Source organism: Bufo gargarizans, chromosome 10 (assembly GCF_014858855.1).
Source record: "Bufo gargarizans isolate SCDJY-AF-19 chromosome 10, ASM1485885v1, whole genome shotgun sequence".
NCBI lineage: Eukaryota > Metazoa > Chordata > Amphibia > Anura > Bufonidae > Bufo > Bufo gargarizans.
Window position 1 is genome coordinate 75,560,407 of NC_058089.1, and position 12,937 is coordinate 75,573,343.

Genomic DNA, 12,937 nt, shown 5'->3' on the forward strand with positions numbered 1-12,937 from the left:
TTAAAACTCACCTTAATCAACACAGGTACACTATTAGAAAAAAAACGGATGGACCTTACTGTTTCCAAGCACTTTGTAGAGCTTGGACACAGGGAGGGGGGTTTAAAATGTATGCTATTTGACCATATTCTGATTTCTAGGAGAGGTGGCAATAGGAACTTAATATTAAAAAGACGGTAAAATTCATTGGATCTCATTACTGAATACTCCTAGACGAAATGGGTTAAATGTAGATTTTAGGCCGTGGTTATTTAGCTAGGCTTAACCTTAAATGTGTTGATTTAATTTTTTTTTTCATTTTGTGTAGTTTTTGGTGCTTATATATTTTTTTTCTTGTCATTTTTTATTTTTTCCTTTTCTTATATATACTGGATTTGAGGCACACAGTACAAGTGGAACCATCACGGACTAAAATTTTTTTTTTTTTTTACTGTAATTCCTTTAATAAAGTATTTTTTTTATTGTGAATCACATGTATCTTTGGATATTCTAGAGTTTTATATGTCTTTTCTCCATCAATGATTATTTAATTCTATTGCAGTTATGATTATTTAATTCTATTACAGATGTGTTTGCCAGATGACTGACCCACATTAGATTTAGGACATTTTGTGCCCCATGCATTGAGTAGGTGTGTGTTGTGACAGATTCCGGATTTGAGGAATCTTTGATACCAATTTTTTTTTTCCCTTTTTAATTTGGGATCAGTGGTGCTGCCCAATATAGATCAAGTGTCCTTGACTAGATAGGTGATGTTCGCGAGGACCCCCTGACGAGGATGTGAAACAGAGTTAACTAGGTCTATTCTAGTTGGAACCCATTTTGAGTGTTTTTCTTCATCCCGCTTACTATCTGTATATTTATATACATACATATATTGTTTACATTATATCATATATTTTACGGTGGAGGGAGCTGTATATCTCCATAGTACCTTACATATATGTTCTTCCAGTATATATATATATATATATATATATATATACATATAGAAAAAGAAAGTCCAGTGGGAGCACCAGCCTGAAGAGGGGGCAACGGCAATCCCTAATAATATAATCGAGAAAACAGGACTGCACTCCAAGTTGTGATGAAAAAATCAAAGTAGTTTCATTCACCCATGTTATGGCATATCTTGCTCAAGATATGCCATAACATGGGTGAATAAAACTACTTTGATTTTTTCATCACAACTTGGAGTGCAGTCCTGTTTTCTCGATTATATATATATATATATATATATATATATATATATTAAATTTTTTATATATTATTGTTTTATATTTTGTAATCATTGCTGGCTAGTTGTGAGACTGCGCTCTGGCAGGTGAGCGGCTCCTGTGACCTGCGGCCATTGATCACTATGGAGCCGATTGCGTGCCATGGTGCGCTCCAATAGGAGATCGATCACGTGACTGTTGTCATGGTGCGCTCCAACAGAGAGATCGATCACGTGACTGTTGTCACGTGGACGCCGCTACATTGTTTTTTGACTGACTAGCGCTATAGTTTGCATAGTGGGAGGCGTGAGGTTGCGCTCACATTTCTGTGCATCACATAATCGCATGTGAAGCACTTTTTCCCATGATACTTTTTCGGACATGCGCTGAAGACGTTAGTGTTTGCCTCTTTTCTATTATCTATTACATATGATTTTACTCATGCACCTGGAAAATAATTATTTGATATAGATATTTCACATTTGTTTCATGTGTTTAATAATCACTTATGATATATTCATGTATTTCACTTATTATAATCATTTTTACATATTTGAAAATCATGTATTTTGCACAGTTGTATATGGAGGAGTGATTATTGAGACTGTTTTTACACTGCAATTATGTATTTATGCGATTTATATATTAATTATTTATTGATTCTTGATTGTGGAGAGGGGTATATATATGTTTAAAACACCATTGTATATTTGTCACTGCTTGAGAAAGGTTCCATTGAGAGGACCGAAACGTTGCTTTCTGGTGAATAAACGTACGTTTTACCTCGGATGTTCCGCTGAATTTTATACATATATAAATACATATATATACAGTACAGACCAAAAGTTTGGACACACCTTCTCATTCAAAGAGTTTTCTTTATTTTCATGACTATGAACATTGTAGATTCACACTGAAGGCATCAAAACTATGAATTAACACATGTGGAATTATATACATAACAAAAAAGTGTAAAACAACTGAAAATATGTCATATTCTAGGTTCTTCAAAGTAGCCACCTTTTGCTTTGATTACTGCTTTGCACACTCTTGGCATTCTCTTGATGAGCTTCAAGAGGTAGTCACCTGAAATGGTCTTCCAACAGTCTTGAAGGAGTTCCCAGAGATGCTTAGCACTTGTTGGCCCTTTTGCCTTCACTCTGCGGTCCAGAGTTGGGTTCAGGACCGGTGACTGTGGAGGCCAGGTCATCTGGCGCAGCACCCCATCACTCTCCTTCATGGTCAAATAGCCCTTACATAGCCTGGAGGTGTGTTTGGGGTCATTGTCCTGAAAAATAAATGATGGTCCAACTAAATGCAAACCGGATGGAATAGCATGCCGCTGCAAGATGCTGTGGTAGCCATGCTGGTTCAGTATGCCTTCAATTTTGAATAAATCCCCAACAGTGTCACCAGCAAAGCACCCCCACACCATCACACCTCCTCCTCCATGCTTCACGGTGGGAACCAGGCATGTAGAGTCCATCCGTTCACCTTTTCTGAGTCGCACAAAGACACGGTGGTTGACACGGATGAACTTATCCTCCGCAGCAGAGGTGACTCTTGGTCTTCCTTTCCGGGGGCGGTCCGCATGTGAGCCAGTTTCTTTGTAGCGCTTGATGGTTTTTGTGACTGCACTTGGGGACACTTTCAAAGTTTTCCCAATTTTTCGGACTGACTGACCTTCATTTCTTAAAGTAATGATGGCCACTAGTTTTTCTTTACTTAGCTGCTTTTTTCTTGCCATAATACAAATTCTAACAGTCTATTCAGTAGGACTATCAGCTGTGTATCCACCTGACTTCTCCACAACGCAACTGATGGTCCCAACCCCATTTATAAGGCAAGAAATCCCACTTATAAAACCTGACCGGGCACACCTGTGAAGTGAAAACCATTTTAGGTGACTACCTCTTGAAGCTCATCAAGAGAATGCCAAGAGTGTGCAAAGCAGTAATCAAACCAAAAGGTGGCTACTTTGAAGAACGTAGAATATGACATATTTCAGTTGTTTCACACTTTTTTGTTATGTATATAATTCCACATGTGTTAATTCATAGTTTTGATGCCTTCAGTGTGAATCTACAATTTTCATAGTCATGAAAATAAAGAAAACTCTTTGAATGAGGTGTGTCCAAACTTTTGGTCTGTACTGTATATATATATATATATATATAAAGTATAAAAATCTACCGGCAGCACCACCTATGGAAAAATTGGGTGCAAAGTCCAAGGATGGCAACTGGAGCTTACCCACAATAGACAATGGAAAAAATTGGACAGCACTCCAGACGGTATCTTCGGTAAAGCAGATAAAGTTTAATCACCCATGTGGTGGCAGCAAAAAAGCAACGTTTCGGCTCTAAAAAAGCAACATTCCTTCTTCCTCTCTGAGGGAGGGAGGAGGGGATATATATATATATATATATATATATATATATATGTGTATATTCTAGATATATTAATGTTCATGTTCGTATAATTTTGCTTGAATAAACGATTGTTAGATAATTACGTTTACTTCACCAAAATTATAGGTAGTTACCAATGGAAGTGTGCTCCACCCGTAAAAAAAACATTAGTCATAAGTATCTGGGACAAAACTGATTATTGTTCCAAATTTACAAATAAATCGGATGCATCTTGAAATTTAACACTTCTGTCTTGAGATGTGACTCTACTTTCCACGCCATCCCTTTACTGGCTATTTATGAGACTTTTTAAAATATTACAGTTGATAAATCTGTCTTAAATCAGCTTAGCCCCCTTTCCGGACCATTTTTCTGAACTGGTGTAAGTGGTGTAAAAATGCAAACTTTCACAAAATGTTTGCACAAATGAGCCCCAAAAGTTGTAGAACCCTATTTTGCGACTTTTTAAAGCCAGACTCCTAGAGTGCAGGTACATGGAAAAGTTTATTTTTATGATCATTAAATATGTTTATATTAGTTCACTGGATAAAGATGTGTTCAGAGTGGACTGTTGTGAAATCTTTGAGTAAATCATTGAATAAAATCATTAAAAAAAGTGATTTCATAATTTTATAAAGCTATTGTAATAAAAGGCCCCTTTAAGGCTCCTTCACAAATGCTGATGCATCAGGCAATTATCTGGAATGAATCAAACATTCTGGATAACTGCCTGATCATTTACATGCAGCAATCATCTCCTCCTTATTGCAGCAGATATGTGTTCACACAGGGCAATGTGCTGCTGACATATTTCGATTTCACCTAATCAAACCCATTTTCATCCATATGCTAGTTTATCTTTTGACTGATGGCACATTTACACTGGCCAATTATTGTGAATGAGCATTAAAGGGGTTATCCGAGACTATAAAAAGCTCCCCCATATGCCTGGGCCCCTCACACTGAATATACTTACCTTGGCTCCCCACTCCCTGTGCCACTACTGGTCCCCACACAACCGCCACTGCTTCTCCCTGTCCTGTGCGTGGATGAAAACATCCGATGTCGGGGGGAGCCTCTCTAGCATCACGTAACAATGCTAGAGAGGCTCGTCCCCATCACTGCCTGCCATTGGCTGCTCCCCTCCGACACAGGATCTTTTCACCCGCGTATTGGGAGAAGCAGCAGCAGGGAGCCAGGTAAGCATATTCAGTGTGAGAGGCCCGGCATATGGGGGAGCAATTTATACAGTAGTTTCGGATAACCCCTTTAAGGGTCAATTTACACGTCCACAAAAGGGTTGCGGAACGGGTGCGGACCCATTCATTCTCTATGGGCCGGAAGTGAAGCGGAGAGCACACTGCGGACAAGAATAGGCATTTCTATAGCGGGTGCTGGCCGGGTGTGTTGCGGATCCGCAATTTGCGGGTCCGCAACACACCACGGACGTGTGAATGGACCCTAATACGAATGCTTATTGACAATAATAGGCCTTATAATCTGAATGTGTAAAAGAGCTTTTTAGCCTTTGGTTAAGTGTAGGATTAGTACTCTACAACAGGGACTAGCAACCTTTGTCACTCCAGCTGCTATAAAACTACAACTCCCAGCATGCAAACATGCTCAGCAGTTCCTCTAACTTCTACAGCTAGAGTGCGGGAGGTTGCTGATCCCTGCTCTACAATAATGGAACAAATATATTTACCATGCCCCAAGTCTCTTGGATTGGCTGTGTTATTGCTATTATTGCAGTATATTTGCTTGTTGAAGTGTGTCCCTGCTAACTCCCAGTAGCCAGGCTCTGATATAATCAGCGACTCCCTTCTTCCAGTGATTGGCCACCATTTTTCATAAACGATGTTACTGTGAACATCTGTATTGAACCTACCTACCTACAGTTTGTGCATAATTACAAGAATTCTAGCAGAAAATTAATCTCATCTTGATTCCCCATACATGTTTTGCAGTGGAGTTGAGCGATGTCTGATAGATATCAGGTGAATTGGTTAATATAACATAAAACAATATAATAGACAACCATACTGTCTCATGAGCTCACATTTTAGCCCAGGTATTGAGTCAGAACAATATTGGAGATGCTTAAGATAGCAAATGGTCAGATATCTTTACAATGCTAATCACTGAGTTCTCATAACCCCATAAATAAGGCTTCATGCACATGACTATATTTTTATTTGTATGGAATTTTTTAATGCTAGCACACTGACCCTTTTATTTTTATGGGTCAGATATACATGAGACATTCTAAAAATGATAGAACCCATTCTTATTCAAGTTGAGGACAGGGATATCCCACTTTATTGATGGGAATATAAAATGTGCAGAATGCACATGGAAGGTATCTGTATTTTGCGGATCCCATTTTTGTAGACCAAAATACAGGCAAGGAGAAAGATATAATGGACCATAAAAAATATGTGGGGTCATTTTTCAAAGTGGTGGAACTGACTTAGTTGCCCATAGCAAGTAGAAACCAATCAGATTCCACCTTTCATTTTTGACAGCTCTTTTGGAAAATGAAAGTTATAATCTGATTGGATGCTATGGGCAAATAAGCCAGTTCTAGTTTACACCGGTTTGATAAATAACCCCAATGGTCTTTAAAAAGAAACCAGGATGAGAAGTTTAAGAAGCAACTGACACATCGTTTAGAATTAAAGCTTTCTTATTTTTGTAATTTTAATTAGTTTTTTTATGAATAAAAACTAAAAGAATGAGTAAAACAAAGTGGGGCTATGAAAGTATGCGGGTTTCAGTGGCACTACTATTCAAGTGACTTGTGTTTAAACCTAGCGTGTGTGAGGCTTTTGATATTTATTGGCTTTTGTGAATATGTGTGAATTGTGTGTGAATTTATGATTGAAAGCAAAATCCAATGAGACCCTGTAGAATAGGGAAAGCCTAATGCCACACACATTAGGTAGCAGTAAGCAGAGTCCCCTGAATCCCCCTCCCTAATCAGGCCGAACTGGCTATAGGGCAGACCGGGCCGAACACAATCAGCTTAGCCGCCGACTGAGTGTTTTTTTAAAAAAAATTATGTGGCAGCAGCCAGGAAGGAGTGGAGATGAGCACATCCGTTGCAAGGGGGGTGCGGGCTGCACCGTTTGACACCAGCAGGGCCGGCAACTTGCACACTTCTCATTTACGAATCCCAGGCATAGTCAACTGTATTGCCATCCTCAGGAGAGGATGTGTCTGGGATTCGAACCCACAATCTTCTGTATCAAAGGCAAAGCACTTACCCACACAGCCATAAAAGCTGCATTGCCACTGACTGAAAAAATATGAGACTTCTACTGTTATAGCTGGCTAAGTGTACATCATATATAGAGATATAGCAGAGCTGAGTGTGCTGGGACAGCTGTCATATAGAGATATGTGTTAGGGCAGCTGTCATGTGTATAGATGTACACTTACCCAGCTATAACAGTAGAAGTCTCATATTTTTTCAGTCGGAGGCATTGCAGTTCTTATGGCTGTGTGGGTAAGTGCTTTGCCTCTGATACAGAAGGTCGTGGGTTTGAATCCCAGCAGACCCTTTTCTGAAATACAGGCTAAATTAGAATACACAAGCACTGACTCCATATATGGACATACAGGTCGGGACACAGGAAGAGGCTGACATGGAGGTAAGTATACGTTTTTTTTTTATACCCGACTGTTACTGCCATGGGGGGAGCGGGAGGCACTTGATACTGGCACATGGGGGGGGGGGGGGTTGGCACTATGATACTGGCACATGGGGGGAAGGAGAGAGGCACCTGATACTGGCACATGGGGGAGGGGGGTTGGCACCTGTTACTGGCACATGGGGGGGTTGGCACTATGATACTGGCACATGGGGGGAAGGAGAGAGACACTTGATACTGGCACATGGGGAGGAGAGAGGCACTTGATACTGGCACTTTTGGGGGGGGAGATGGTACTATGATACTGGGACATGGGGGGAGAGGCACTTGATACTGGCACATGGGGGGGTTGGCACTTGATATTGGCACATGGGGGGGTTTGGCACTATAATACTGGCACATGGGTGTGGGAAGGAGAGAGGCACTTGATACTGGCACTTTTGGGTGGGGAGATGGCACTATGATACTGGCACATGGGGGGTGGGAAGGAGATAGGCACTTAATACTGGCACTTTTTTGGGGGGGAGATGGCACTATGATACTGGCACTTGGGGGGCACTTGATACTGGCACTTAATTTTGGGTGGGGGAGATAGCACTATGATACTGGGACATGGGGGAGTTTGGCACTATGATACTGGCACATGGGGGGAGAGAGGCACTTGATACTGGCACTTTCTTTTTGGGGGGGAGATGGCACTATGGTACTCAGACATGGGGGGAGAGAGGCACTTGATACTGGCACATGGGGGGGTTTGGCACTATGATACTGGCACAAGGAGAGAGGCACTTGATACTGGCACATTGGGGGGGAGAGGGCACTATGATACTGGGACATGTGGGGGGAGGGGAGAGGCACTTGATACTGGCACATGATGGGGGCATCTATGGGGACACTTACTGGCACATTATTGGGGGGCATTATGGGGGACACTAGGCCGGCAGCCTATCAGAGGCTGGACACTGAGGGCATCTACTGGGGCACTATAAATGGGGAATTTTATACTGGTACATTATGTGGGGCACTAGCAGGAAGGGGGGAGAGGAGCACTATGGGGGAATTTACTGGGGGCACTATATAGGGGTATTTTATACTGGGACATTATGGGGGCACTATGGGGACATTAGCTCAACTGGGGCATTACAAGGGGGTATTTTTTGTCACATTATAAGGAGAATTATTTCTACTGGGGGGGCATTATCGTGGGCTTTATTACTCCCCCATGGTATGACCCCCTAGTAGCAGCAGCAGCCTCTCCCTGCTCTGCTATCCCTCTGCCCCTTCTCCAAATCCTTATTATGAAATCTTTCTCATTAGGATAAAACACAACATCAGCTCCACCGAGCCCTCAGCCAAGTGTTGAAGTGGTGTCCGAGATCCCCAACGGCCAAGCCAAGTAATTGTAAGTTTTCATATGAAATATGTTTGTTATACACATACAGCATACACTGTGCCCCACAATATACAGTATACCGCTACACTGTGTAGTCTGTTCTATAAGCACCATTGTTTTGTGGCGGCAGACAGAAAAAATAATCTGAAAGTGCCCCTCCCGAGACCAGGCTCTGACTGCTAGGGGGTTCTGCTGAGATAACGGATGCCCCCTATGGCAGTAGCACCACCATAGTCCCCATATATGGCTAAAAAAATTATTGCTTCGGGGGAGGGGGGGGGGGAGTGACACCATTTTCTACCGCATCGGGTGACACCAGCCCTAGCAACACCACTGCCATTTTGGAAGCGTTCATCTCCATGTTCATCTGTATCGCCATCATCAGGACAGCGATACAGATGAATGGAGCAGTGGAGAGATGTCTCCCTTGCCCATTCCTCTGATAGGCTACAGGCACTGTTACTGGCACAATATGGGGGGACACTATGCAGAAGAGGGGAAGCACTATGGGGCCCTATATACTGGCACAATATGGGGGGGCACTATGGAGAAGAGGGGAAGCACTATGGGGCCCTATATATTGGCACAATACGGGGGCACTATGGAGAAGAGGGGAAGCACTATGGGGCCCTATATACTGGCACAATACGGGGGCACTATGGAGAAGAGGGGAAGACCTATGGGGGCCCTATATACTGGCACATTATGGGGGAGCACTATGGAGAAGAGGGGAAGGAGCACTATGGGGGCATCTACTGGGGGCCCTATATACTGGCATGCATTATAGGTGGGCAATATGGAGAAGTGGGGGACAAGAGCACTATGAGGGCATTATATAGGGGCATTTAATACTGGCACCCATTTTGATGCCACTATGGGGAAGGGAGGAAAGGAGCATTATGGGGGTATCTATGTGGGGCAGTCTATAGGGGCATTTTATAGTGCCACATTATGGAGGGCACTATGGAGACGGGGAAGGAACACTATGGGGGCATCTTCTGGGGGGACTATATAAGAGTATTTTATACTGGCAGAAATTATAAGGTCACTAGTGCCGGCCTAGTGTCCCCCATAATGCCCCCCAATAATGTGTCAGTAAGTGTCCCGATAGAGGCCCCCATCTAAGTCAGCTGTCAAAAATTAATACAAATAAGTCACAGGGGCCTGATGGGATACACCCAAAGCTATTAAAAGAGCTCAGCGGTGAACTAGCAAAACCATTAACAGATTTATTTAACCAATCACTGGCAACAGGAGTCGTCCCAGAAATTTGGAAATTAGCAAATGTTCTGCCCATTCACAAAAAAAGGTAGTATGGAGGAATCGGGCAACTATAGGCCAGTAAGCCTGACATCAATAGTGGGGAAATTAATGGAAACCATACTTAAGGAGAGGATTGTGGAACATCTAAAATCCCATGGATCGAAAGATGAAAAACAGCATGGGTTTACTTCAGGGAGATCATGTCAAACTAATCTTATTGATTTTTTCGATTGGGTGACTAAAATAATAGATGAAGGAGGGGCAGTAGACATCGCTTATCTAGACTTTAGTAAGGCTTTTGATACTGTCCCACATAGAAGGCTTATCAATAAATTGCAGTCATTGGGCTTGGACTCCCATATTGTTGAATGGATTAGGCAGTGGCTGAGGGACAGGCAACAGAGGGTTGTAGTCAATGGAGTATATTCAGACCAAGGTCTTGTTACCAGTGGGGTACCTCAGGGATCTGTTCTGGGACCCGTATTGTTTAATATCTTTATCAGCGAAATTGCAGTAGGCCTCGATGGTAAGATGTGTCTTTTTGCTGGTGATACAAAGATTTGTAACAGGGTTAATGTTCCTGGAGGGATACACCACATGGAAAAGGATTTAGGAAAACTAGAGGAATTGGTAAAATATCCGGCAACTAAAATTTAATGTTAATAAGTGCAAGATAATGCACCTGCGGCGTAAAAACCCAAGAGCAGAATATAAAATCAGTAATACAGTCCTAACCTCAGTATCTGAGGAAAGGGATTTAGGGGTCATTATTTCAGAAGACTTAAAGGTAGCCAGACAATGTCATAGAGCAGCAGGAAATGCTAGCAGAATGCTTGGGTGTATAGGGAGAGGCATTACCAGTAGAAAGAGGGAGGTGCTCATGCCGCTCTACAGAGCACTAGTGAGACCTCATTTGGAGTATTGTGCGCAGTACTGAAAACCATATCCCCAGAAGGATATTTATACTTTGGAGAGAGTTCAGAGAAGAGCTACTAAACTGGTACATGGATTGCAGGATAAAACTTACCAGGAAAGACTAAAGGACCTTAACATGTATAGCTTGGAGGAAAGACAAGACAGAGGGGATATGATAGAAACTTTTAAATACATAAAGGGAATCAACAAGGTAAAAGAGGAGAGAATATTTAAAAGAAGAAAAACTGCTACAAGAGGACATAGTTTTAAATTAGAGGGGCAAAGGTTTAAAAGTAATATCAGGAAGTATTACTTTACTGAGAGAGTAGTGGATGCATGGAATAGCCTTCCTGCAGAAGTGGTAGCTGTAAATACAGTGAAGGAGTTTAAGCATGCATGGGATAGGCATAAGGCCATCCTTTATATAAGATAGGGCCAGGGGATATCCATAGTATTCAGTATATTGGACAGACTAGATGGGCCAAATGGTTCTTATCTGCCGACACATTCTATGTTTCTATGTTTCTACTATGGGCTCCTAAGCTCAACTGGTGGCACTAAGTGTTTTTTGTAGTGGCACACAGTACGGGTCATTGGAACACATGAGGGCACTTGGCTCTATTGGGGGCACTAAGAGGAGGTATTCCATTTTTTTACTGCCACACAACGGGGCTTTTGTACTGGTGCACATTATAAGGGGAGGGGGTTCTACTGTAACACATTATAAAGAGAATCATTACTATCGGGGCATTATGGTGGGCGTTTTTACAACTGGAAGACTATGGGAGCATTATTACTTGTGGGACACAATTAATGTTGGGGGCACTGTAGGAGCACTATTACTACTAAATGCACTCTGGCAAATAAATAATTACTATTGTTGGGACTTTGGGAGCACCATTACTTTGGGGGCACCCTGGCACAGCATCAGCTTAGCACAGTTCTTTTTGCAGTATAGTTTTGGGGAGCACAGCTTCTCAGTATTGGGGGTGCATGATGGGATGTTAATTGGAGGATGATAGAAAAGTAGGAAACTAAGATGTCTGTCAAACTCTGCACAGAAGTGAGATGGCTGAAAGAAATTATCATGGTGGTCTGGTCTGAATGGAGAAGATGAAGAAAGAGAACATCTACATCAGAGGAGACATCACTGGATATAAGAGGTATGGGGAACTATATTAGGCTACTTTCACATCTGCGTTAGTGATCCTGGCAGGCTGTTCCAGCTGAGAATTCACTGGATCCGGCACTGTTGGATGCTGACAGAATGCCCGCCAGCCCCATTAACTATAATGGGGTACGGCAGAGATCCGGCCACAATCTGGGAAAAATGCAGAGAATCAGCGGGACATAAACCGTTGCATGCTGTGCTTTGTGTCCAGTCGATTCCTTGCATTTTCTGCCGAACCCCTAATGTCACCTGGGGACCCCCAAAGAAGCTTGTGTGTTGGCTGAAGCCTTCCTATCTTACTGGTGGCTGGCCCTGCCTCTCAATTGTGCTTCCGGTTTTGGCTCCGTCTCTAGACTGCAAGGGGGTGGGGCCTGTTGGGGGTCATGTGATTGGGCTGCTCAGTCAAAAATGCCCGGGTCTATTTTTTGTCCCAGTCCGGCCCTGCCCCCAATAAACATACCTGCTCGGCTTATTTACAAGTGTCGTGAATGGGGAGATAAAAAAGCCACTGCCGGACAATAATAAAGATTGAATGTAGGAGGCATAAAAACAGACTGTCATGATGCCCTGTCCAAAAAATGGCCTATAAAAAGAGGACTGTGTTCTGCTGAGGCCACTCTCCTCAACGATGATAATTGCTTAAAGTTACTGTATATATTATAGAGTACCTGTAAGTTAATTCCTTTATATACAAGCTTAAGTTTATGACAGTTGAAACAACTTTCACACCTTCTTAATGGCAAATCTCGTTATTGTGAAAAGTTTAATTGAAAGAATGTATTGATAGTTAAAGCTGAAAAATGTATTTTTTGCCTGCATGTAGTTTTAATTATGTTTTCTCCGTAAAGGAAATTTGCATTTTGCATTTTAATAGTTAAAGGGAGTCTGTCACCTAATTTTCACCAAAATAAATA

At 42.2% G+C, this 12,937-nt stretch overlaps 1 protein-coding gene across 1 annotated transcript in view; it reads right to left on the reverse strand.

Moving 5' to 3' along the window:
- NRXN2 (neurexin 2) overlaps positions 1 to 12,937 on the reverse strand; it is an 858,623-nt gene that overhangs the window by 844,302 nt on the left and 1,384 nt on the right. The gene's annotated exons all lie outside the window — the stretch shown is intronic.